At 38.9% G+C, this 26,418-nt stretch overlaps 1 long non-coding RNA gene across 1 annotated transcript; it reads right to left on the reverse strand.

Moving 5' to 3' along the window:
- Positions 1 to 2,835: 2,835 nt before the first annotated feature.
- LOC122472288 lies at positions 2,836 to 26,158 on the reverse strand. The gene is made up of 3 exons (XR_006294403.1): positions 23,053 to 26,158; positions 21,296 to 21,357; positions 2,836 to 4,402 (listed from the first exon to the last, which is right to left on the reverse strand). It is a non-coding gene; the product is annotated as an uncharacterized LOC122472288 (long non-coding RNA).
- Positions 26,159 to 26,418: the final 260 nt, after the last annotated feature.

Below are 26,418 nucleotides of genomic sequence, written 5' to 3' on the forward strand. Positions count from 1 at the left end.
CCACAATTGGAAAAATAAAGATATAAGTGTAAGAAATGCTACTCAGGTCCCGAAACAAAGGCTGAGGAAAACACGTCTTGAGGAGCACATGGCAGAAACATCCATCTACCTTACACTCCCAGAGGCAACCCCTTGAGATTCAACAAGGAGAACTTCAGTTAAGGAAACTGCTGCGGCTGGGGCACCTGGGTGGCTCAGTCAGTTGAGCAACCGACTTCGGCTCAGGTCATGATCTCACGGTTTGTGAGTTTGAGCCCCAAGTTGGGCTCTGTGCTGACAGCTCAGAGCCTGGAGCCTGCTTCGGATTCTGTGTCTCCCTCTCTCTCTGCCCCTCCCCTGCTCATGCTCTGTCTCTCTCTGTGTCAAAGGTGAATAAACATTAAAAAAAGGTTTTTTTTAATAAAAAAATAAATTTAAAATAAAGGAATCTGCTGAGGCTGATTCCCTAGTTGGAAAATAAGTGGAGATTATGTGAAAATCTTCCAGTGGAAGCAGATTTCACATGCCCTTCCATATAGCAAGAGGAAGTTGAAGTGGTTCCTGTAACATGAACTGAACTTGTGGGCTCACAAAAGTATGGTAACTGTTGCCAGAGTGCCCATGCTCAAAGGGTAAATGGAACTGAAGAGGTTTTGAATATTCTTGTTGAGGCAAAAATAGAGATCCACGGTAACTTGTGGTAATGCATAGGTGGAATTTTTCCCCCATCATGTGCAAACACACGGTACCCATAATTACCTCCAGTGAACTGACATTCAAAGATCATGGATCCAAACAACTCACTTGGAGGGACAGACATTCTGATGAACCTGAAACCAAAGTTTTCTCTTTTCAGTCTATCTCCTTCACTCACAGTTCCCATCTTTGGAGTTTACCAAGCACTAGGTTCTGGGACCATCATTTTGTTTGGGATAGGTCTTCTCTCCGAGCTTGGGAATATTGTGTGTGTGTGTGTGTGTGTGTGTGTGTGGTGTGTGTGGTGTGGTGTGGTGTGGTGTGGTGTGGTGTGGTAGGTGTGGGGAGCAGAAACTGTGATCGTGTTGCATAGCCTGTTATTTAAAGATGAAGCGTGTTTAAATTAAATTTCTGAGATTCTGAAAGAACCACACCCATATCCATTAAACACAGTACCCATTGAAGCTTTTCTAGCAGTCATTAAAATCACCTCCAAGCCTTTAAAAATATCCAGTTCCATAGTCCAATGATTATCAGAGTGTGGTCCCCAGACCATGACCAGAACCATCAGCATCACCTGGGAACCTTTTAGAAATGCAAACTGGGGGTAGGGTCCAGCAATCTATGTTTTACTAAACCTTTGCAGGGATTCTAAGGCACAGGAAAGTTTGAGGACCACTGGTCTAGTTTATCCCAAGCAAATGAAATCAGAAACTCAGGAGGAGTCTGGACATCAGATTCAGAATCACTGTATTAAAGAATCCCTGGGGCGCCTGGGTGGCTCAATCAGTTAAGCAGCTGACTTCAGCTCAGGTCAAGATCTCACGTTTTATGTGTTCAAGCCCCACATCGGGCTCTGTGCTGATAGCTCAGAGCCTGGAGCCTGCTTTGGATTCTGTGTCTCCCTCCCCTCTGCCTCTCTCCACTCATGCTCTGTCTCTCAAAAATAAATAAATGTTAAAAAAAAATTAATGAATCCCTGAATCTGGGACACCTGGGTGGTTCAGTTGGTTGAGTGTCCCACTCTTGATTGCAGTTCAGGTCATGATCCCAAGTTTGTGAGATTGAGCCCCATGTCCGACTCTGCATTGAGCACTAAGCCTGCTTGAGATTCTCTCTCTCCATTTGCCTCTCCTTACTCATGTTCTCTCTCTTTAAAAAAAAAAAGTAAAAAAACACATTTTTGTAAATTTCAAATTAAAAAAAAAAAAAATCCCTGAATCTGTCTAGGCAGTGAACTGAGAGTCATCTGCCTGAGACTGAGCAGAAAAGATATTGGGAAATTAGAATTGGGGTTGGGGGAGAAGTAATTTAAGACATTTGTATTATAATTTCTTTGGAGTTTTGAAGATCAAGTAAATTTTATTATGACTTTTTTTATTATTTAAAACTCACAAGAACAAAATCTGGTTTCAGATTTTAAATCCTGTGGACTTCAGCTAATTTGTAATAATTAGAAGAACTTGAGATTAAAGTTGTGAGACACACACAGAAGTAGAGAGAACAGTGTAACTCACCTGTGTATTTCTCAGATTAAACAATTATCAACATTTTCCCATATTTGTTTCAACTACTCTTTTTCTTCCTTCTTTTTTTGCTTTTTTGTTTTTGGTTGTTTTCTTTTTTTTCTTTTTCGTTTTTGCTTTGTTTTGTTCTGGGGGAAATGGGGCTACAGCATTTTTGAGAAAATCCCTGGTATTGTTTTATTTAGAATCATAGGTACTTTCCATAAATTTCACTAAAAAATAGGGCCATTTTCTTACATAACCACAATTCTATTTTCTTTTGTAACAAAATTAATAATTTTTCAGTATCATCTAGTATCTTGTTTGTAATAATATTTCTTCAAACATCTTAAAAATATCTTTTGCAGGGGCGCCTAGGTAGCTCAGTCGGTTAAGCGTCCAGCTTCAGCTCAGGTCATGATCTCACAGTTCATGGATCTGAGCCTCGTGTCAGGCTCTGTGCTGACAGCTCAGAACCTGGAGCCTGCTTGGGGTTTTGTGTCTCCCTCTCTCTCTCTGTCCATCCCTGCTTGTGCTCTGTCTCTGTCTCTCTCTCAAAAATAAATAAACATTAATATATATATATAATATATATGTATATTATATATATATATTGCAAATTCATTTGAAACAGGAACCACACAAGGACCACACGTGGTATTTGAATTACATTTTTTAACATTTTTGACTGTTAATTTTTAACATTTTTGACTCTCCCTTTTATATTCATGTCATTGACTTGTGGCTGAAATAAGATGGTTCTTCTGTAGAATGTCTTCTTTCTGGGTTTGTCTAATTGTTTCCTCTTTGTGCTATTTAACTGTTTCCCTTCCTCTCTCCTCCCACTAAACTAGAAATTAAACGTTAGAAACTTAGATTCAGGTTCAAGCTTTTTTGTGCGACTAGTTCACATGTTCTCTGTACTTCATAAAGTCTGGTTGTTTGGCTGTGTTGATTTTAAGACTAACAAGTGCATTCAAACAATGGCTATCTGATCCTTCGTTATAATCATCAACTTTTCTCTTCAAGATTTTGACATCCGTTAATGGTTACTGTTTGAATCGATTACTGCTTTGAACGTCACAAAATGGTGCATTTATAATGCTACTGCCCTACCTATAGTTGCATTTGAAATTCTATAAAACCAACTTACTCTCATCAACTACGCCCCCTTAGTAAACTTGAAATAGTATACAAAACAAGACGAATAAATGTTTAGCTCTTTCTCTCTTTGATAACATTTATCCAAAATTTGAGAAAACAAATTTAAGGCACACATCCTTCACTCAGCAGTTATGCTTCTAGAAATGTTTCCTGTATATAAACTTAGACAAGTGTGGAAAGAAATATGTACAAAGATTTTTACTGTAGGATTTTTTGGTAATATAAAAAATAAATTTATGAAAATAACCAACATATTTCTCAATAAGATATTGCCTAAATAAATTACCATATATTTGTACATAAGAATACAATGCAGCTATTAAAAAGTGTGCTTCTCTTAAGAAACTAAGAAAAGGAACTTCCTGAATTTAATTTACTATCTATTGCAAAGCCACAGCAGTCATCTGATTTCATAAAGGCACTTCACATAGACATCATCTACTATCCCATTTATTCTTTAAAATAGTATTAAAAGCCCTGGACAACATAAGAAAAAGAAATAAGAGATGTAAGAATTGGAAAGGAAAAGACAAAATAACCAATATTGGTGCAGAGAATGAGGGAGTTCAGCAAGTTTGCTCAGTACAAGATCAACATGTAAAAATCAACAACCTCTAAAGCAGCAGCAACCGACTAGAAATATGCCAGGAAATAGAATACCTTGAACAATAGCGATAAAACTACAAAATGTCTAGCAAATAATCTAACATATAATATATAGAATTTCACGAAATACTGAGTAGAGGAAAGGGCTGTGAATGAAAAACAAGAAAACAAAGGTACTGGTAAATATCAATGAAATCTGAAGTCAACATTTGGATGATGACATAGGTTTGGACTAGGTTCACCATACTGCTCACTGAAACTTCAGTTTCAGCCACAGATTCTAGCTGCTGCCCTATGTTCTGGAACAATGAATAGGGAAGGAGAATAAATTTCAGGTGACAAGGGCTCTTCATATATCTGCTCCCAGCTGGCTGAAGAAGGCTTTGTGTTCAAAATCTTGGCTCATCTCATGGAATGCCCATCTGCATTTCTGCCATGTGATGGATTTTGTGCTACAAGAGGCAAGTTTCACGAGTCATTAATTATACCAGATGGTGATGAAAGACTTAATAGACAACATAAATCTGCTGGAGAAACAAACATCAACAAATCACTTCAGGAAATAGCATCCATCCATATATTATTATGGACAACACTAGTTTTGCCACAGTGGGTATCAGACATCGAAGTTGGCTGGATAGTCATAAATTAAGTTATCCAGAAATCCAGATAGGAAATTCTTATTTTTACAAAATATAAAATCTCAGAAGATCACTTCTAGCAGGAGAAACATATATTATGCCTCGATATTCAAACAGAAATAGAACTCAGTGTGATACAGTCATTGTGCAGCTTGCTTGAAACCCTGTGAAAACAGAACATTGATTAGGAACATACTTGTTACAGGAGCAGGGACCTATTATCTGTGACAGGCTTGTTCTTTTGAATAGGAAATGGTGCTAATGTACAGTAATGAGGTCCAAGTTCTATGGTCAATCCCCTTGGGACAATTTTTTCTTTTTTGTTTTCAGGTTACATTGTATAATTTGCCCTTAAATAGGACAGAAAGGGGGTGGGAGGAGTAGGAATGGATAAATCTATCTCTATTACTGAAAAGACACTCAAATGACCTATTCTGCAGGTGGCAGATCAGAACCATCTTGAAAATGGAAGACAGCTGGAGCTCTGTTGGCTAACGGTCTGACTTAGGCCCAAGTCATGATCTTAAGGTTTGTGGGTTCAAGCCCCACATTGGGCTCCATGCTGACAGCTCAGAGCCTGGAGCCTGCTTTGGATTCTGTGTCTCCCTCTCTTCCTGCCCCTTCCCCACTTGCACTCTCAAACTCTCTCTCTCTCTCTGTCTCTCAAAAATAAATAAACATTAAAAACTTATTTAAGATTGATTTTAAAAAGAAGTAAATAATAAAACAAAATGAAAGACAGACATTCATTATGAACACAAATGATACTTGTCACTCCTATCAGTGGTGGAAAATGTTAAATATTATTTCAAGCAATGTAATCTGTTGTTTTACACTTGATATGAGATATAGTACTTTGATACCATATGGGATCTAGTAACAACTCAATTCACACTATTTTCCACAGAAAATTGTGTCTTCTTTTGAATTTTCCTAGTTCAGCATTAAACATTAAAAGAACTCACAATAGTAGCTCATGGAGAAGAAATATATTCTGATGATCTTGCTAGCTTTCCCTGGATATTACAAAACATCATACTGCTAGCTCTTTTCCATAACAGGCATTAGTACAATATTTTTAACACTTGACTTTCCCATTATGAGTAAAAGAAATAGCTATTAAAAACTTAATAATAGTAATGGTATACTTACTATTACTATTAGTATATAAACACTAGTATATTAAAAGTAATAGTATTTATTATGTTTAGCAATGGTTCATTAATTGAGACAGCTTGAAAATCTTTGTCAGTTTGTCATAATTGCCACTAATCAAATTTGTCATATGGATATGTTTAAATAAGAAAATTAACACTGAACCTTATAAAACTGAAACTTTGATACTTGAATTTTAGTCATAAATTTTGAGAAAAATAAAGTTACTTTAGAAAAAAATGAATACTTTCTTTAGTCTAAACATCTAGCCCCTGGTTTATTAGCTGTAGATAGAGAAAATGAAGCATAAGACAGAAGAAAATAAGGAATTACTGCTAATTTCTGGGATAAGCAAGGAAGGTTCTTCTCAGGGGACTCTATGTATCAGGCAGGATAGGCTAATTGCTACAGAAACCCAAGATCTCAGTGGCTTCAGCCACTAAAGGTTGGTTTCCTGCCCAATTCTGCAGGGGCTCTGAATATCACTGCAAATTTTATTAGTCATGTCAAGACTCCCAACCATTCCTTACCAGGGCCATTCTCAGAGTCACACTTGCTGTGGGCAACCTTGAAAAATGAGATAATGTCTTCTCCATGACAAAGCACAGTCTCGCTTCTGTTTCCTATCAACATGGTGAATTCCCCAAACTCAGTGTTCCTTTTCCGTAATGTAGCCCACCACATGTGAAGACATCTCTCACGTGTCCTGTGTTGCATGAACGGAACTTGGGAAGCAAGAATAGATACAAGCCAATATGAAAAACTGGCTACTAGTTTTGCAGGGAATAGAAAGTACTTTGTCTCTGACTCAGAAGTTTTGGGTCTTCTGCCAGGATCCAAGGAACAGTAATAAGTTTACTTGCTATCTTGCAAATAGAGTAAAATCCTAACACTTCACAATTCTTGACAGGTGGAGATTGGGGCTCTGTCTCATGCAGTCATTCAAGGGACCCAGGCATATTCCATCCAGTGGCTGTTCCAGCCAGAGTCCTTACCTAGATCTAGCTGACGGGTGAGGGAAAGACCAACATGGACTGCATAGGAAGTTTAGGGTACTGGCTTAAAAGTGGCCTATGTAATTTCCATCCACACTCCATTGACTAAAATGCAGTCATATGACCTCACCTTACTACTGGGAAGGCTGAGATATAATTTAAATGTAATTTAACTGTGTGCCCATGAGGAAAAAAAGAAACAGGGCTTGGGAAGGATATAGCAATGTCTTTGCCACAGACCATAATGCTGGTGTGATAATGGAAAATATGAAATTATTTTCTCAATGGCAGCTAGTGCCTGCACAAAATAAAATTAACAAATACATCTAGAGTAATGTTTTGTTGTGGAGGAATCAGCATTTCTGCAATACCATGAGATGAGGGCAAGAGTAAGAAGGAAGGTGTAGCATTCTCTATTTTTCTAGAAAATAAAGGAGGCCTACTTATCTTGATCTGAGGCCCTTATCCTATAAAGACTTGAAGCAAAGGTGGAATTAAACTTGCCAATTAAAGGTAACTTAGGCTCTCTTATTTTTTAAAAGCCTATTTTGGTTTACCTTCATTTATTTCAGGTAATTGCTCAGTCATTTATTGTCTCCCCTATCAGAGAGTATCTGAGTATAGAGGTGAAGAGAAAAGGATTCTGGGGTCTAGAGCTCTAGGCGAGGTCCAGCATTGTGCTCCTGGCCCTCCCTGAACTCTGTGAGGCCATTTCTCATCCTGCTTGGACACTGGGCATCTTCCTGGTATCTGCTGCTGAAACTCACAGAAGGGAACTTGTAGTCTTTTCTCTGTCCTGATCAGATCCTTGTGCTGGTCCCTCAGTGATTTGAACTTGGCCTTGGTAGAATAGAAGAGGAACTGACTCCCTCTACTCTGGTGAGAGCATCCCCTCAACAATTCCAATCTGTCACCTGGATGCACCTTGTTGGTTGTTCTTTTTCTTTGACGGGACCTGAAATCCCAGCCTGTGCCCAGGGAAATGAGGAGAAAGTCCATGTGCTCCCATTTACCTGAACCTTATCTGATTTTGTTTTAATGTTCCACCCTAGAACTTGACCTGGAATGGGGAAGAAGAAGTCACAGATCTGAACACGTCCCCTTCCTTCTTCCTTTCCACTTACTTCTTTTCCTGGATATCTCCAATTCTTCCCCATGTCAGCTGCAGCCTTCCCACATCACAGCTTGTATTCTCCTTCTTCCTGTGCTCCCTAGTACAATTTTAAGTTTAGACTTCAAGGAGTTTGGAAATAAAGGAATCCTCTTCTCTCTCAACAAATGTTTCCTCCCAAGAGCCTGCTTTTACAAGAGCTCTAAATGCATCCATGCAATAAATAGTGTGTTCTCTGAAGCCCTGAAACCCACTGGTTCACTAGGTGGAAAGTCCCAGAATATTATAATTTAGAGGAAAAGAAAATATATCACTTCACTGTTGCAAATGTATATCTGATACATTCTCACTCTTTAAGGAAAACTGCTAAAAATATTGATAATGTTTCCTTCCCACACATACCTCCAGTATAACTTGTAATGAATATTACCTTGTGGTATTTGGGGATGTCATAGCTTTCCGTTCTAGGACAATGTTAATATCTTGGATGACTTTCAAATCCAATATTACACAATCAAGTTCCAGTAATTACTTCTCTGGTCCTTTTTCTCATATGAGTGTTGAGTAGTATCCATTGTCTTAGAGCCACACTGGGACCTTCAATGTGGTTATTTTATGTTTAAAAAAAAAAAGAAGAAAGCCTTTGTCTTATTACAGTTTTAATTTGTTTGGGGCCCCTGGGTGGCTCAGTCAGTTGAGCATCTGACACTTTTTTCAACTCAGGTCATGGTCTCACAGTTAATGGGTTCAAGCCCCTTGTCAGGCTCTGTGCTGACAGCATGGAGGCTGCTTAATATTCTCTCTCCCTCTCTCTCTGTGCCTCCCCTGCTCTCTATCTCACTCTCTCTCAAAATAAATAAACAAAACTTAAAAAAATTAAATAAAAAAGAATTTTAAATTGTTTATGTCAGTATTACAATTAAAAGGGCAAGTTTTCTTGATTACCATTACAATTTTTCAATGAGATTTCTGAAACAAGCCTGCTCTTTGTGTTAAAAGTCTGTCTTTTAAGGTCAGAAAAACTAAGAACTGTCTTAAGTAGACAATTAGGAAATGTAATCATAGAGGTTTGCTATTCTAAACATTCTTCATGAAGAAATTGTTCTTTGTCAGAGTCGGCAGGGTGGTGACACTGGGTACATCACTGCATTGAAGTGTGTCCCTAGATTCAGGTCCATGTCTTAGGGGAACATGGAATAGGGCACTGGCATTTGGGCAACCTTGGGTCCAAACCCAGGTGTGGAGAGAAAGGAAGAGATGAGGAGTCCTTTAAACTAGTAGTTATACTCAAGTCATGATCCTTGGGTCATGGGGTCGAGCCCTGTGTTGGGTTCTTAGCTGAGTGTGGAGCCTGCTTGGGATTCTCTCTCCCTTTTCCACTCTTTCTCACACTCTCCCTCTAAGAAAAACAACAACAACAACAAACCACCACCACCACCACCACCACCACCAGCACCACCACCACACACACACACACACAAACAGAAAAAAACACTAGTAGTTACAGATTCAAAAGCACATCCTGGCTACACCTCTGTCAGATGGACATTAGTTTAGCCACAAACTATGAGGAATATTTTGTACTTACATATCATGAAAACATTTTCTGACAATTACCTAATATCAATGTTCTGATACTTCAGTTTGTCTTTTTAAAAATAGAATAAGCTGCCTTGTGCATAGTAAGTTTCTTTTCACAGGAACTATTCAAACACAGGCGGTTGAGGTTTATAATTGAAATATGAAAATAGATTCCTTGATAATTTACATTTGACAAGATCTGTGGTCCTGTGGAAACTCAGTCCAAAAGACCAAAGAGACAAAATCAGTCCTTTGAATTTGAGGATGAAAAATTATGTCATTCAAAAAAAAGCTTTGCTCTTAAGAATGGAAATATTTTTGAGGGGAGGAGCCAAGATGGTGGAACAGCATGGAAGTTTTTTGTGTGTCTCACGTCCATGAAATACATCCAGATCAACACTAAACCATCCTGCACACCTAGAAAACTGACTAGAGGATTAACACAATAATCTGCACAACCTGAACCACAGATTTCAAGAGGTACATGGCACAGAGAGGTAAACTTGGGGAGCAAGAAGCCACAGTGGTCAGGGAGGTGCTTTTGCAGGCAAAGAGAGGACAGAGACGGGGGTGGGGGGAGAGAATACGTGAACAGCACCCCTCCCCAAAAGCAGCTGGAGAGAAAGTGGAAAATTGGAAACAGCTGCAGGGGCTAAACTAAAAAGGGAGAAAGGAGAAAGGAGAAAGGAGAGGGTTTAAATTGCATTAAGACTGTAAACAAGGGGAGTGCAAAGTCTGCAACTCCACAGCTCGATACCTGGCAGTGCTCTGGTGGGACGGGTGAATCCCCAGGAACAGAGTGGGGTCCGGGAGGTTCTCGGGCCACACTGGGAAAAGCAGTTCCACTGCTGGAAGGACATTTGGTAGAGACTGTTGAAGCCACCTGGTCCCAGCAGACCCCAGAAAATGGCCACATTCACTGGTGCTGGAACAAGGTCATTAAGGGTGAAGACTGGTGCCAGATGTGTGTTGTGATTTTCTGTAATCCCTGAAATGCTGCTGCTATACTATCTCACGAACTTTTTCTGGGGCGGGCTGGCACCTGGCTGCAGTCTCGGGGCACTGGCAGCAGCAGGGTCCAGCAAGCATTCCTGGGTGCAGCCGACATTTGGCCATTGCTCATTCGGCCATTGTTCGGTAAGACTCTCCCACAGAGGGGAAGAACAGGTCAAAGCCGCAGTCCTTCAGAAGTAAGGGGATGGGGAAAACAGCCACATCTGAGACAAAACTTGGGAGAGAGCTACTGCCTGGGTCCTGGTCACAGAGAGTGAAAAAGTGGGGAGTGGACGAAAGCTGAACACAGAGGACGGGTGTATGATTGCTGATCGGGGAGAACAGACTGGGTAGCTGGCTGGCATCATTTTCACCCCTCCTGCACATGCGTGCACACACCCATGACCACTGCAACACTCCACCCCAGTAGGCTAGCAGCTCCATCTAGTGGAGAATGGAGCTGCTACACTGAGCACCGCCCAATTGGGGCAACCTTGCTCTTCAAGAACACAAGTCTCACTGTCTGCTTAGTTTATGGACTAGAAAGCGCTTCATAGTCTGACTTCTAGGGGAAAACAAAGTAATTTCAGTCTATTTCAATCTGTTAGCAGGTCCATCTATTCAATTTTCTTTCTTTTCTTTTTCTCTTTTTCACTTATTTTCTTTTTCTTGAATACAGAAAGAGAACATTTCATTTTTATTTTCAGTGTTTATTAAAAATATTTTCCTTTAATTTTTTACTATATTTTTTACTTTTGTGTAAATATTTTCAAAATCTACTTCCATCATTTTATTTTAGTCTACTTCAGTGTATTCACTTTTTCAAATTTTCAAACTATTTCCTTTTTTTTTCTTTTTTCTTTTTCATTTCTTTTCTTTGTCTTGAATGCAGAAAGAGAAAAACTTCATTTGCACTTTCAACTTCTACTAAAAATATTTCTCTTTAATTTTTTACTATATTCTTTACTTTTGTGTAAAATTTTCAAGTTCTATTTTACTCCCATCATCTCATTTTAGTCTACTTCAGTGTATTCATTTTTTCAAATTCTCAAACGACTTCCTTTCCTCTTCCCCCTGTTTTTCTCTAATCTCTCGAACTACTTTCAACACCCAGACCAAAACACACCTAGGATCTAGCATCATTTATTCGATTTGTGTGTGTGTGTGTGTGTTTAATTTTTAAATTTTAATATATTTTTAATTTTAATTTTTTTTTAATTTTAATTTTTCTACCTTCATAATTCCTTTTCTCCCTTCAGAATGACAAAACGAAGGAATTCACCCCAAAAGAAAGAGCAGGTAGAAACGACAGCCAGGGACGTAACCAACACAGATACAAGCAAGATGTCTGAACCAGAATTTAGAATCACGATAATAAGAATACTAGCTGGAGTCGAAAATAGATTAGAATCCCTTTCTGCAGAGATAAAAGAAGTAAAAAATAGTCAGAATGACATAAAAAATGTTATAAATGAGCTGCAATCATAGACGGATGCCACGGCAGCAAGGATGGATGAGGCAGAATAGAGAATCAGCGATATAGAGGACAGACTTATAGAGAATATGAAGCAGAAAAAAAGAGGAACATTAGGACAAAAGAGCACGATTTAAGAACTAAAGAAATCAGTGACTCATTAAAAAGGAACATCAGAATCATAGGGGTCCCAGAAGAGGAAGAGAGAGAAATAGGGGTAGAAGTGTTATGTGAGCCAATCATAGCAGAAAACTTTCCTAATCTGGGGAAAGACACAGACATCAAAATCTAGGAAGCACAGAGGACCCCCATTAGATTCAACAAAAACCGACCATCAACAAGGCATATCATAGTCAAACTCACAAAATACTCAGGCAAGGAGAGAATCATGAAAGCAGCAAGGGAAAAAAGTCCCTATCCTACAAGGGAAGACAGATCAGGTTTGCAGCAGACCTATCCACAGAAATGTGGCAGGCCAGAAAGGAGTGGCAGGATATATTCAACGTGCTGAATCAGAAAAATATGCAGCCGAGAATTCTTTATCCAGCAAGGCTGTCATTCAAAATAGAAGCAGAGATAAAAAGTTTCCCAAACAAAAATTAAACGAGTTTGTGACCACCAAACCATCCCTGAAAAATTTTAAGGGGACTCTCTGAGGGGACAAAAGATGAAAAAAAAAAAGATCAAAAGCAACAAAGACTGGAAAGGACCAGAGAACACCACCAGAAACTCCAACTCTACAAACAACATAATGGCAATAAATTCATCTTTCAGTACTCACTCTAAACGTCAATGGACTCAATGCTCCAATCAAAAGACATAGGGTGACAGAATGGATAAGAAAACAAGATCCATCTAAATGCTGTTTACAAGAGACCCATTTTAGACCTAAAGGCACCTTCAGATTGAAAATAAGGGGATGGAGAACCATCTATCATACTAATGGTCAACAAAAGAAAGCCAGAGTAGCCATACTTATCTCAGAAAATCTAGACTTTAAAATAAAGACTATCCAAGACTACGTGGCAATGAGAAAGAATGAAATATGGCCCTTTGTAGCAACATGGATGGAACTGGAGAGTGTTATGCTAAGTGAAATAAGCCATACAGAGAAAGACAGATACTATATGTTTTCACTCTTATGTGGATCCTGAGAAACTTAACAGAAACGCATGGGAGAGGGGAAGGAAAAAAAAAAAAAAAAGAGGTTAGAGTGGAAGAGAGCCAAAGCATAAGAGACTCTTAAAAACTGAGAACTGAGGGTTGATGGAGGGTGGGGGGGAGAGGAGGGTGGGTGATGGGTATTGAGGAGGGCACCTTTTGGGATGAGCACTGGGTGTTGTATGGAAACCAATTTGACAATAAACTTCATATATTGAAATAAATAAATAAATAAATAAATAAATAAGCCAAAAAATAAATAAATAAAATAAAATAAAATAAAATAAAGACTGTATCAAGAGATGAAGAAGGACATTATGTCATAATCAAGGGGTCTATCCACCAAGAAGACTTAACAATTGTAAACATTTATGCGACAAATGTGGTAACACCCAAATATATGTCAATTAATCACAAACATAAAGAAACTCATCGATAGTAATACCATAGTAGTAGGAGACTTCAACACCCCACTCACAACAATGGACAGATCATCTAATCAAAAAATCAACAAGGAAACAATGGCTTTGAATGACACACTGGACCAGATGGACTTAACATATATTCAGAACATTTCATCCTAAAGCAGCAGAATATACATTCTTCTCCAGTGCACATGGAACGTTCTCCAGAATAGACCATATACTAGGACACAAATCAGCCTAAGTAAGTATAAAAAGATTGAGATCATACTGTGCATATTTTCAGACCACAACACTATGAAACTCGAAACCAACCACAAGAAAAAATTTGGAAAGGGAACAAATACTTGGAGACTGAAGAACATCCTACTAAAAATGAATGGGCTAACCAAGAAATTAAAGAGGAAATTTAAACAGTATATGGAAGCCACTGAAAATGATAACACCACAACCCAAAACCTCTGGGACGCAGCAAAGGCGGTCATAAGAGGAAAGTATATAGCAATCCAGAACTTCCTAAAGAAGGAAGAAAGATCTGATACACAACCTAATCTTACGCCTCAAGGAGCTGGAAAAAGAACAGCAAATAACCCCAAACCAGCAGAAGATAGGAAATAATAAAGATTAAAGCAGAAATTAATGCTATCAAAACCAAAAAAACAGTAGAACAGATCAATGAAACCAGAAGCTCGTTCTTTGAAAGAATTAACAAAATTGATAAACCACTGGCCATTTTGATCAAAGAGAAAAAGGAAAGGACCCAAATAAATAAAATCAAGAATGAAAGAGAAGAGATCACAACCAACACAGCAGAAATAAAAACAATAATAAGAGAATATTATGAGCAATTATATGCCAATACAATGGGAAATCTGGAAGAAATGGACAAATTCCCAGAAACATATACACTACCAAAACCAAAACAGAAAGAAATAGAAAATTTGAACAGACCTATAACCAGTAAGGAAATCAAATTAGTAATACAAAATCTGCCAAAAACCAAGAGTCCAGGGCCAGATGGCTTTCCAGGGGAATTCTACGAAACATTTAAGGGAGAGTTAACACCTATTCTCTTGAAGCTGTTCCAAAAAATAGAAACGGAAGGAAAACTTCCAAACTCTTTCTATGAAGTCAGCATTACCTCGATTCCAAAACCAGACAGATACCCCACTAAAAAGGAGAACGATAGACTAATTTTCCTGATGAACATGGATGCAAAAATCCTCAACAAGATATTAGCCAACCAGCTCCAACAATACATTAAAAAAAATATTCACCACAACCAAGTGGGATTCATACCTGAGATGCAGGGCTGGTTCAATATCTGCAAAACAATCAATGTGATTCATCACATCAACAAAAGAAAGGACAAGAACCATATGATCCTCTCAATAGATGCAGAGAAAGCACTTGACAAAATACAGCATCCTTTCTTGATAAAAACCCTCAAGAAAGTAGGGATAGAAGAGCATACCTCGAGATCATAAAAGCCATATATGAATGACCCAATGCTAATATCATCCTTAATGGGGAAAAACTGAGAGTTTTCCCCCTAAGGTCAGGAACAAGACAGGGATGTCCACTCTCACCACTGTTATTCAACACAGTATTGGAAATCTTAGCTTCTGCAATCAGACAACACAAAGATATAAAAGGCATCAAAATCAGCCAGGAGGTAAAATTTTCACTCTTCACAAATGACATGATAATCTATATGGAAAACCCAAAAGATTCCACAAAAAAACTGCTGCTAGAACTGATTCATGAATTCAGCAAAGTTGCAGGATATAAAATCAATGCACAGAAATCAGTTGCATTCCTATACACCAACAATGAAGTGACAGAGAAATCAAGGAATCAATCCCATTTACAGTTGCACCAAAAACCGAATAAATCTAACCAAAGAGGTAAAAAATCTGTATACTGAAAACTATAGAAAGCTGATGAAAGCCCTTGAAGAAGACACAAAAAAAATGGAAAAAGATTCTGTGCTCCTGGATAGGAAGAACAAATATTGTTATAATGTCAATACTATCCAAAGCAATCTATATATTCCATGCAATCCCTATCAAAAAACACCAGCATTCTTCACAGAGGTAGAACAAATAATCTCAAAATTTGTATGGAACCAGAAAAGACCCTGAATAGCCAAAGCAATCTTGAAAAAGAAAACCAAAGCAGGAGGCATCACAATCCCAGACTTCAAGCTATACTACAAAGCTGTAATCATCAAGACAGTATGGTACTGGAACAAGAACAGACACTCAGATCAATGGAGCAGAATAGAGAACCCAGAAATGTACCCACAAACGTATGGGCAACTAATCTTTGACAAAGCAGTAAAGAATATCCAATGGAATAAAGACAGTCTCTTCAGCAAGTGGTGCTGGGAAAACTGGCAGCGACATGCCAAAAAATGAACCTGGACCACCATTCACAAAATAAAATGGTGAATGGACACCATTCACAAAAACAAACTCAAAATGGATGAAAGACCTAAATGTAACACAGGAAGCCATCAAAATCCTAGAGGAGGAAGCAGGCAAAAACCTCTTTGATCTTGGCCGCAGCAACTTCTTACTCAACACGTCTCTGGAGGCAAGGGAAACAAAAGCAAAAATGAACTACTGGGACCTCATCAAAATAAAAAGCTTCTTCACAGAGAAGGAAACAATCAGCAAAACTCAAAGGCAACTGACAGAATGGGAGAAAATATTTGCAAACAACATATCAGATAAAGGGTTAGCATCCAAAATCTATAAAGAACTTATCAAACCCAACACCCAAAAATCAAATAATCCAGTGAAGAAATGGGCAAAAGACATGAATAGACACTTCTCCAAAGAAGACATCCAGATGGCCAACTGACACACAAGATAATGCTCAACATCATCAGGGAAATACAAATCAAAACCACAATGAGATACCACCTGACACCTGTCAGAATGGCTAACATTAACAACTCAGGCAACAACAGATGTTGGCGAGGATGCAGAGAAAGAGGATCTCTTTTGCATTCTTTGTGGGAATGCAAGCTGGTGCAGCCACTCTGGAAAATGGCATGGAGGTTCCTCAAAAAACTAAAAATAGAACTACCCCACAACCCAGCAATTGTACTACTAGCCATTTATCCAAGGGATACAGGTGTGCTGTTTCGAAGGGACACATGCACCCCCATGTTTATAGTAGCACTATCAACAATAGCCAAAGTATGGAGAGAATCCAAATGTCCATCGATGCATGAATGGATAAAGAAGAGGTGGCATATATACATGGATGTATATATGGACTAATGGAGTATTAGCTGGCAAACAAAAAGAATGAAATCTTGCCATTTGCAACTATGTGGATGGAACTGGAGGGTAATAAGCTAAGTGAAATTAGAGAAAGAAAAAAATCATATGACTTCACTCATATTAAGACTTTAAGAGACAAAACAGATGAACTTAAAGGAGGGAAACAAAAATAACATAAAAACAGGGAGGGGGACAAAACAGAAGAGACTCATAAATATGGAGAATAAACTGAGGATTACTGGAGGGGTTGTGAGAGGGGGGATGGGCTAAATGGGTAAGGGGTACTAAGGAATCTACTTCTGAAATCATTGTTGCACTATATACTAACTAATTTGGATGTAAATTTAAAAAAATAGAAAATAAAATTTTTAAAAAATGGAAATATATTCAATAATTGGGAAGTACTTTTATTGATTCACTTACACATTTTTCTACTTTATAACTTCCACAACACAATTATCAAACACCTCGGCTTTCACAAGGAGTATCAGCAAGACGTTACTTTACATGTAGTCAGTAAAAGACCATCAGATTTTTTCCCACATCTGCTGAGCATTCACAGTAATTTCTATTTTAGCAGCTTCCAATGATCTAACATGGAATAGAAGTCACTGCACATTTTTCTTCTGAAAAAATTATAAATATCCAAAATGTTGCTGATTCAGGAAAACTGCAGATGCCCTCAAACCTTCCTACATTTTTGCATATCCCTCGCCCAACTCCTAGTCCAGACACAGCCCCCCACCCCACTCACTACCTTGATGCCCTGCAGTGAGTAACACCAGTCATTTCTTGTTCTTGTTGCCTTGTGGTCTATAGTAGGCACCCCAGGGGAGAAGCACTTATTTGTTCTATACTTGCATTTTCTGTCCTTTTCTTGTGACAAAAGATGAAGCAATATAAAAGAATATTAAAATAAAAAAATAGGGGTGCTTGGGTGGCTCAGTTGGTTAAGCATCTGACTTTGGCTCAGGTCATGATCTTGCAGTTCATGGGTTAGGTTCTAGCCCCACGTCGGGTTCTGTGCTGACAGCCCAGAGTCTGGAGCCTGCTTTGGATTCTATGTCTCCCTTGCCCTCTGCCCCTACCCTGCTCATGCTTTGTCTCTGTCTCTCAAAAATAAATAAACATTAAAAAATATATTTAAAAAACCTTTTTAACGTTTATTCATTTCTTGAGAGACAGAGAGAGACAGCACGAGCAGGAGAGGGGCAGAGAGGGAGACACAGAATTGGAAGAAGGCTCCAGCCTCTGAGCTGTCAGCACAGAGCCTGATGCAAGGCTCAAACTCACAAACTGCAAGATCATGACCCAAGCCAAAGTCAGATGCTTAACAAACTGAGCCACCCAGGCACCCAACATTTAAAATTTTTTTAAATAAAAAACAGGAGCAGCTGTGGTCATTCATGTTGGTAAAATGGAGCCATAGAGCTTTGTTGCAATGGCATTATTGCAATGAACTCAGAGAGTTTAAATTGAAATGATAGTTTTTCTAAAACTAGCTATGTGACTTTGGGGAAAATAATTCATTTTTCTGTGTTTCATGGAGAACATGACACAAAAATTGAGGAGAGTAAAATCCTTCTCTCACAGTATTGTTGTGAAAATTAAAAAGTTAACAGATAGATGTAGGGGCGCCTGGGTGGTTCAGTTGGTTTAGTGACCAACTCTTGATCTTGGTTCATGTCATGGTCTCATGGTTTGTGGGATCAAGCCCTGTGGTCAGGCTCCACACTGAGCATAGAGCCTGCATGAGATTCTCTCTCCATCTCTTTCTCCCCTCCCCTGCATCAAAGTAAAGAAATAAAATTTATTTAAAAAGTTAATAGATACAAAGCATTCAGAGTAGTGTCTATATATAACAAGCATAATATAAATGTCAGCTATTTTTGCTGTGGTTTTTTCAGGTAGGAAAAAAAGGACAACCAGCATGAAGCTGATGTCCTACCTTCTATTATGATTTCAGTGTATTTCTTGTGATTTGGTCTTCAGGAAAACTAGTGACTCACTCAATTCACCTCGAGGTACTCACGTTCCCTTTTCAATGATTGCATTTTCTTAGAGCTACCCATCAGCCAATTGAGGGAATTATTATATGACCCCTTAGCTTTCTTTACATTTACAGTTTGACATCCCTAAAACCCACCTCTTATATTTTCATAGTAAATGGAGGATTATAAAATTTATACCCTAAGGTTACAGCCCACAAATTTAACTCTAATAACACTGTATAAGCCAGGAACTGTCCAAATTACAGTCAACAAATAATAACCAAGAATGTTAATGCTAATAGAATTAGTTTGACAACCCCAAGAAAATATTTAAAAAATATAATTTATATGTCTAAACTCCATGAAGAAATATTCTAAGAAATACTTAAATTTTCATACACTGGGAAGCTAATCCACGTGAAATACGATAATGCCCAATTAGGCAGGATTTTTTAAAACTGGCCATTTAGAGTTCCAAAATTCTTTTCTCTTTAGATAAACCCAGGTGTTAAATTTGGTCAGCATTTCCATTGTTCTAGGAAGAGACCTGGAGGCTCCATATCTCCCAGGTTTTCCACAGGAATGCTAACTGGCAGTGACAAGTAATAGCAGCTGAAAAACAAGTCTCCCAATGGACTGTGAGAGTCTTCAGTTCCTTCTTCCCCTGGCGCCTGCACAGAAGAATGGCCCCTTTGCACTAAGTGAGTCTCTAGGTTCTTACATATTTGACTGATGACCTGAGAACAATCCATGATGTCCTACCAATCTGAGCAAATGGGGTACTAAGCAATTACAATGAACATTGAAAGAGATAAATGTTATGAGAAAGCCATAGAAGCCAAGAGAAGACAGGGGTCTGAGCAAAGCAGAGTGGTAAACAGTGTCCAGAGCTGCTGAGACTAAACATTGCTCAAGATGCTTTTTAATCATCTCTTGGATCTATGGTTTAGGTCATCCACCTTGTAAGCACAGTTTCCGTGGAAAGGTAAAGGTGGAATCAGATTTCCACGGATGGAAGAATGAATAGCAAGTGAGGATGTAAAGAGAGCAAAATAGGGCACCTGGATGGCTCAGTCGGTTAAGCATCCAACTCTTGATTTCGGCTCTGGTCATGATCTCACAGTTTGTGATATCGATCCCTGCATTGGGCTGTGTGTTGAAAGTGTGGAGCCTGTTTGGGATTCTCTCTCCCTCTCTCTCTGCCTCTCTCCCACTCACGTTCTCTGTTTCTCTCTCAAAATAAATATTTTTTAAATAAAATTAAAATTAAAATTTTTTAAAAAGAGAGCAAAGTATATTACTTTCTCAAGAAGTTTGTTTGACGAAGGGAGGCCCAGTAGCTAAAGACCGACCTAGGGAAGAGGGGGAACAAGTTTATATGTTAAGAAGAAAAACAAATAGAGAGAAAGCTTGAAAATAAAAGGGATGGGCTAGAATTAGGGAGAGTTTTAGGAAGAAACTAATGGATGAGATTTACAATTCAGCAAAGGGACTGGCCAGAGAAAGAGGAGGGCTCCCCCCATCCTCTGGCAGAGTGGGGAGCAGTAGATAAAGTTTGAAAAAGCTATTGAGAGGAAGGGGAAAGGGAGCCAGTCAGAGACAGGATGAGGTCTACTATGTAATGCTCGTTGTCCAGCTCACATTGTTCCAACACCAGTTTGCAAGAAAATGGGAGACGGCTAGCCTGGTCCAGAGTTGGGATCTTGTCAGGTGGAGTGGCAAGAAAACAGATTTCAAATTTTCCTAGCCAGTCACACAATTGTGTAATTCCTAGAAATCAATGTCTTTTCTGTATGTGTGTGTATGTATACATAGTTAGGAATAGATCTCCTAGTAGTTCTCTTTCTCTGGTAGGTCCCTGACTGATACAGACATTAGTAGCTTATCCAAGGGCACACTGTTGGGAGGTGGTAGAACCACTCTCCTGACGTGGGCAGTCTGGGCCTTGAACCAATGTTCTTACCCACCTCCCCACTCTGCCTCTCCTGTAATTTCCAGTCATTAGCAGTCTAATTAAATATTCAGGACTTGGCCCTGAGGGAAAAAAACAAAGAGAAAGAAAGACAAATCACACCTGAATGAAGAGGAACACAGTATAAATGAGTTCATTGAGTGTAGGGATATGCAGAATAGGAAGAATAGCATTAGACCCTAGAGGAGAGATTTTGGGTTATGCCAGGAAATGAAAATGAAGAATGTGTATTTGCTTAGAAGAGGAGAAGAGCATTCTCGTGGAGTGTATGACACATGCAGAAACCCAAAGCAAGTCACGTAGAACATGGCTATGGCAAGCCTCCAAAATGAAAGTTAATGAGCAAAGAACATGAAATCTGTATTACATGTCAATTGCTGCATAACAAAGTGAGAGCTGGAATCAAGTGAAAACTCAGTCTCACACATGCCTGGCAATTATGCAGTGTCTTCACATTAGCTTTTTGAGCTTCTCCAAAACATGGTGGCCAGATCCCAAGGCTGAGTATTGAGAGGGAGAAAGAGAGACAGTCAGACAGACAGACAGAACTGACGTTCTTATGATGAAGCCTCAGAAGTCGGGTAATATCTCCTGTACTTCTTTACTCCTTTAATTCTATTTCCAATTTCAAGTGGAAGGCAACGGGGAAAGGCGAGGTGTGGAGAGCATGTGGAACATGAAATATTGCAATGTTAATTTTGGAAAATACAATATCCCACACAATAACTCATGGCAGATTAGTCCCAGTGTGAGCTGATCCATTATCTCTTTTAAATGCTTCCTGATAAAAACTTGGTGGGGGAGGGGGAAGGCTGTATCACTCTCCTGGTTGTTTACAGAACCTTCATTCAACATTCTTCAAAAAGCGGCCTAGCTTTTTTTTTTTAGTGCTTTTATTTATTTTTGAGACAGAGAGAGACAGAGCATGAGCAGGGGAGGGGCAGAGAGAGGGGGAGACACAGAATCTGAAGCAGGGTCCAGGCTCTGAACTGGCAGCACAGAGCCCGACATGGGGCCCGAACTCACGGACCACGAGATCATGACCTGAGCTGAAGTCTGACGCTTAACCAACTGAACCACCCAGGCGCCCCATTGGCCTAGCTTTTAAATCAAACCATTTAACTTCACACCTCAACCTCAGAGACCTGTAACACATAAGCACTTTCTGTTGATGTTCTGTGATATCACTAGTAAAGGGGAGAAAGCTCCGAGCTGAGCAAGTGAGCACAGCAGTATGGCCAACACCCAGCTCCTCTGTAGACAGGACTTGGAGCCAGGAGGAAGCAGGTAAGGTAGTTCCCTTTTGACCTAGAAAATGACTTCCATTTATTGCAGAAGCATAAACAGAATCTGAACACACATGTTAATTATTTTTCCTATGGAGGGCACATGAGCCTGGGTTTTCCACTCTCATCACCTGGTACCATGATGGCATCATCACCTTCATACAAATGAGGCTTAAAGACACAACAGGCTTTTCAATCCAAGGATGCATGACTTTTTGCTCTGGTCTGAGGCTGTTGTCTTATGATTTACAAGGTTTCCTTAAATGCAGTTTCTTCACCTTACATGAATTGAATCCTGGCTAGCTGCGTCCCTCCATCCTGCATCTGTGTACTTGGTCTTAACCTTGTTTCCAGGACTTTCTGTCTGACTCTCCTAACTGAAGTCACTGACTTTTTCATGTATTTCCTGGCAGCAATAAATGAACTTTTCCCATCGATTTTTGGATTAAATTATTTTTCAATACCCCAACAAGCTGCATTGATTGAGTCAGGTTTTTTTTTATTAATTATTTCTACCAACTACTTATGTCCTAATAATCTAATGAGTTTTTAGAGAACTGACAGAAAGAAACTGTTAGGAAGTTTCTGGAAACAAGATAGAAATCAAAGGAAATAAGTAAATGTACTTTGAAAACTATAAAACACCACTATTCAAATAATTACATACATATGTGCATGCAAACATATATATATATATATATATACACACACACACACAAATGTATATATGAAACTTCTCTGTTTTTTGTAAACTTGTAAAAACATTTATTAAATACAATGAAACCTTGGATTGTGAGTAACTTGTTCTGCGAGTGTTCTGCAAGACGAGCAAACATTTCTAACAAATTTTAACTTGATAAATGAGCGATGTCTTAACAATACGAGTAGTAAGTGATGCCGAATGTCACATGATCACCACTGAACCAAAGGTTCTTGAAATTTGCTTTTGATATACGAGTGCTTTGGATTACAAGCATGTTTCTGGAACAATTATGCCCATAAACCAAGGTTTTACTGTACTTACTATGTAAGGGATGCAGTGATTGCAGGCACCTTCTGATAGTTGAAGTAGAGGAAGCCAGGAAAACTAGGAGAGAGTAGTAGGAATTAATTAGATAGGGTGGCAGGGGACAATTCATATAAAATTTTGCAGGATTTTAACTGCATTCTAAATTTAATGAGATGTCAGTACAGGGTGGTAGAACAAATGGAGAGAGCTTGACTGGAGGAGATCTGTATTCTAGATATTTCTAATACAATTGTACCTGATTTGTTATTATTTAAGTTTTCTCTGAATTTGTTCAGGACTCCCCAGGGTTTTTGAACACTTGTACTTGAGACTAGTTTTGAATATCTTTCCCTAAAAACTACACCAAATAATGAACTTACTGACAGAAGACTGGTCTGGGGTGACCTGAAAACCCCATCCAGGCATATAATTGGATATATTATGCTTTGGGAAACTTTCATATGTGGGGAGCAGGGCATGTAGCAAAAGTTCCCATCTAATCCCCTCGTAGGTATTGCCCACAACTGGTGAGTGGTGTCTTTCGTGTCCTCAACTGGGAAACACATCTCTTACCACCTCCATTTCAGGGCTGGCATCTGTACAAAATCAAAAGCAAGAAAGACTTACATTTTAACAGTTGATTCAGCACGTAGATCTCTTACTCATCCTCCATTTTACTTACTTATCATTCTCTAATAATGAATTGTGTCAAATTTTCCTAATTTGTTATTTTTCTATTTTTTAAACTTTGCCTTCACGGTTAAACACACACACACACACGCACACACACACACACACACACACCAAAAAAACCGTTGACTAGGAATGAAAGATTGTTCAAAATGCTCATAATATGTATTAGTATACATGTGTTTAAAAATGTGACAGGTAATTAGTTTTCCATAATGTAGGATTCTGGAAAGCTAGTTTACAATGAATAATGTATCTGGAAGAGCACAGCCATTAGTCTGAACCTCTAGGGCTTTTCAGTTTCAAAAGAGAAAATATATTCTGTATATAATTGCATGGCATTTTCAGTGCCTGCAGAAATACCAGTAACTAAGTACCTTTGATTATAATATTAACAAAAATTTGGCAAGGTACTTAGCAATTTTTAGTAAATGCAATACATTCATAACTAGCAGGATATTATAAGTATTCCTAAAGTGGTCTTTAAATATTAAAATGAACATCTTTCTAATCCTTCTTTGACTCTAATCTAGAAGTAGAAATTCAAATTTTGCTGAGAAGAGAAGATTCCCACACCAGCCTAAAGGATTAACATCATACCAAATATACGAAGGAGTCTGTAGGGGGAGTTTAAGAGAGCTTCTCTCTGTGTCATATAACCAAAATGGAATGCTTCCTGAGGCATCAAACTGTGATAAATTATCTGTTCCAGAATGCTTAAAAAAAATAAAATTATGCACTGATTTTAGTTAATAATGTACTCCATTGTTCTTCCTCAGTTCTCTGGGGTGTATCTCATAACCTAGGGAAAGAAACAGGCAGGAAGCAATTAATTACAATAGAGTCAGATACTTTCAGTAGTAGAAGAAACAAAGTAGAAACCAATCCTGATTTTCCTATTCTAGTTTCAGTCCTTTGACTGATGTGCAGGAGGTCACTGTATCCAAGATAGGGCTTCCTGAAACATAGTGAGATGTATAGCATGTGTAAGGCCATGGAGATGAATTGGTGTAAGTAGCCATGCTGGGTAGAGCCTATAGATATTTTTAGCTGGGTGGTATGCATATATACAGGTTATCTGGGGTTCATGAAGTTACCTCCCCAGTTTGTAGGCATTGGCTTCTGGTTTATAAAAGAGCAATTCTGTATTTACAAAGTGGCAATTCAGTCACATCTGGAGTTAGGATTCTGAGGACTATGTACAGACAGATCTTATTTAACAACCAAGATTTTTTAACTTCTGCCCATTGGATCACCTGCAGCTAGGCCAGGTACCCCCATGTTGGATAGAGAGTTTCCCATGGCTGCAACAAGAGGCGTGGTCACTGGCCCCTCCAAGTACTTTGTAACCTTGGCAATGAATTCAGAGGCCATCCCTTCTCTACATCCTGGGAACTGAGCTATATAGAGGTTAGGCATACATTTCTTCTTGTGTGTAAATCCTCTCACTGATTAGCTCTTTTCTCTCTGATGATGGTGCTCTGTGTACTATATACTAACCACCTACAACCAGGGAGAGAGAAAGGGGCCAGCCTAACGTGGCAAAAATCCTCAGGCTTCACATAACACATCTTCTGATCTGTGGTCTGGCACCTCTTATTAATTATCTGAAAGAACAGCTGAGTGGAGGGAGTCTTACTGTTTGCCCTAGAACCTTGAACCCTTGAAGAGTAGGTTGATCAGAGTTTTGGTTTTTGTTTATTTTTTAAATTGTTCAAAATAAGGCTCAAGGAAAAACTGGCTTGCTCAAGAACACAGAGAGTTGACAACAGTCATTTATTCAAGTATTCAAAAATTATTTATTGAGGGGCGCCTGGGTGGCTCAGTTGGTTAAGTGTCCAACTTTGGCTCAGGTCATGATCTGGTGGTTCGTGAGTTCAAGCCCCGCGTCGGTTCTGGGCTGACAGCTCAGAGCCTGGAGCCTGCTTCAGATTCTGTGTCTCCCTTTCATTCTGCCCCTCTCCAGCTTGTGCTCTGTATCTCTCTCTCTCAAAAATAAATAAACATTAAAGAAAAAGAAATATCAAAACATTGAGTACCCCCAACCCTATTTTTGAAACTTTAAGATGTATATTTTTTTCACATTTTGAAATTTCTGAAATCAGGGTCGGTCTTAGAGTTGCTGTCTACTAGGCCTTGACTGCCATAAGCACCAAAACTTGCACACTGAATGTCACCTTCTGGGAAGAAAATCTCAAAGACAATAATGAAGCGATCTTTCAAGAAATACTGCTTCACTGACACTCTTGATGGCACAGACAATGGTAAGGTGTGGGAAATACTGTATACTGGCAACGTGTCATTGAATATTAATACTGAAAACTTGCACTTCAAGTTGTTTCAAGAATAGCTTAACCAGGGCGCCTGGGTGACTCAGTTGGTTGAGTGACTGACTTCAGCTCAGGTCACGATCTCACAGTTTGTGGGTTCAAGCCCCGCGTCGGGCTCTGTGCTGACAGCTCAGAGCCTGGAGCCTGCTTCGGATTCTGTGTCTCCCTCTCTCTCTGCCCCTCCCCACTCATGCTCTGTCTCTCTCTGTCTCAGAAATAAACATTAAAAAAAAAAAAGACTAGCTTAACCGATTTATTTTGCTTATATTCTCATTTTTAGAGTGTGTACACTAATATATATGATAAATCTATGGTCTTTCTAAGTAAATCTAAAAGAGCCTCTCAGTAAATTAAAACAAAA

The sequence above is a fragment of the Prionailurus bengalensis genome, chromosome B4 (genome assembly GCF_016509475.1).
Source record: "Prionailurus bengalensis isolate Pbe53 chromosome B4, Fcat_Pben_1.1_paternal_pri, whole genome shotgun sequence".
In the NCBI taxonomy this organism is placed as follows: Eukaryota; Metazoa; Chordata; class Mammalia; order Carnivora; family Felidae; genus Prionailurus; species Prionailurus bengalensis.